The sequence below is a fragment of the Cebidichthys violaceus genome, unplaced genomic scaffold, assembly GCF_023349555.1.
Source record: "Cebidichthys violaceus isolate CVI_PGR_0920_01 unplaced genomic scaffold, fCebVio1.0.p SCAF_11, whole genome shotgun sequence".
Taxonomy (NCBI): domain Eukaryota; kingdom Metazoa; phylum Chordata; class Actinopteri; order Perciformes; family Stichaeidae; genus Cebidichthys; species Cebidichthys violaceus.
Window position 1 is genome coordinate 921,226 of NW_027176274.1, and position 2,500 is coordinate 923,725.

Sequence of the window (2,500 nt, forward strand, 5' to 3'; positions counted from 1 at the left end):
ACATTATGTAATACATCTATATTAACATTATGTAATACATCTATACTAACATTATGTAATACATCTATACTAACATTATATAATACATCTATATCAACATTATGTATACATCTATACTAACATTATGTACTACATCTATACTAACATTATGTAATACATCTATATTAACATTATGTAATACATCTGTACTAACATTATGTAATACATCTATACTAACATTATGTAATACATCTATACTAACATTATGTAATACATCTATACTAACATTATGTATACATCTATATTAACATTATGTAATACATCTATACTAACATTATGTAATACATCTATATTAACATTATGTAATACATCTATACTAACATTATGTAATACATCTATACTAACATTATGTAATACATCTATATTAACATTATGTAATACATCTATACTAACATTATGTACTACATCTATACTAACATTATGTACTACATCTATATTAACATTATGTAATACATTTATATTAACATTATGTATACATCTATACTAACATTATGTAATACATCTATACTAACATTATGTAATACATCTATATTAACATTATGTAATACATCTATACTAACATTATGTAATACATCTATACTAACATTATGTAATACATCTATATTAACATTATGTATACATCTATACTAACATTATGTACTACATCTATACTAACATTATGTAATACATCTATATTAACATTATGTAATACATCTATACTAACATTATGTAATACATCTATACTAACATTATGTAATATATCTATACTAACATTATGTAATACATCTATACTAACATTATGTATACATCTATATTAACATTATGTAATACATCTATACTAACATTATGTAATACATCTATATTAACATTATGTAATACATCTATACTAACATTATGTAATACATCTATACTAACATTATGTATACATCTATATTAACATTATGTAATACATCTATACTAACATTATGTAATACATCTATACTAACATTATGTAATACATCTATATTAACATTATGTAATACATCTATACTAACATTATGTATACATCTATATTATCATTATGTAATACATCTATACTAACATTAACAGTCAATAACAACATCACTTCTTTAAAACATTAAACATGTAAATAATTGGACTGTTAAAGGATACAGAACAGATATTAATATATTAATCAGCACCACATCCTCAGTTGAGTTCATGTGTGTGTGTGTGTGTGTGTGTGTGTGTGTGTGTGTGTGTGTGTGTGTGTGTGTGTGTGTGTGAGCAGTCATCAGGCAATCACCACGTCACCTCACTGTCCTCATTAGTACAAATAAAACACACTTTCTTTCAGTGCCAGTCCGTCTCTTCTCCAGTGTCTTAAGACAGCGCCAAGAAGTCAGTGTGTGTGTGTGTGTGTGTGTCTATTCATAAGGTTTCTAACAGACACTCGCTCTTTGTTAGATGTGAGATAATAAGTTTCTTTTTAATGTCACGCTGTGTTCCTCTCTGTTCATTCATGTCACTTAATTTCAAATCACAGCTGAATAACAGACGTTTTGAATAATATACAGTCTATATATATCTATATATATATATAGATTATATAGTCTATATATATAGATATATATAGACTATATATATCTATATATATAGATATATATAGTCTATATATAGTCATATATATCTATATATATATATAGTCTATAGACTATATATATATAGAGATATATATCTATAGATATATAGATATCTATATATCTATATAGACTGCACACTGGGAGGTGAATGCTAACATGCTACTGTTTAGCAGCTATAACGGTCACTATCTTACAGATAACGTTAGCATGCTAATGTTAGCGTGCTATCAGTACAAACAGAGTGTAGCTCATTGAATGTCTTTAGTTCTGCAGGAGTTTAACCAAAGTACTGGACACATTAAAGTACTGGACACATTAAAGTACTGAACCTGATGGTTGACCCTCAGAGGAAAGGGAATGTTTCTGGAGTGACCTGGTACTCTACTTGTTAGTACTTGTTAGTAGAACACGTCATACTTGTGTACTTGTTAGTAGAACACATCATAATTGTGTACTTGTACTCTGTTGTCCTGGTATTCTACTTGTTAATACTTGTTAGTAGAACACGTCATACTTGTGTACTTGTTAGTAAAACACGTCATACTTGTGTACTTGTTAGTAAAACACGTCATACTTGTGCACTTGTTAGTAGAACACATCATACTTGTTTACTTGTTAGTAGAACACATCATACTTGTGTACTTGTTAGTAAAACACGTCATACTTGTGTACTTGTTAGTAGAACACATCATACTTGTTGATACTTGTTAGTAAAACACGTCATACTTGTGTACTTGTTAGTAGAACACATCATACTTGTGTACTTGTTAGTAGAATACGTCATACTTGTGTACTTGTACTCTGTTGTCCAGGTACTCTACTTGTTGATACTTGTTAGTAGAACAAATCATACTTGTGTA

General features: G+C 27.8%; 1 protein-coding gene across 1 annotated transcript in view; it reads right to left on the reverse strand.

The window, feature by feature from the left end:
- tgfbr2l (transforming growth factor beta receptor-like) overlaps nt 1–2,500 on the reverse strand; it is a 13,341-nt gene that overhangs the window by 10,242 nt on the left and 599 nt on the right. The window lies entirely within an intron of this gene.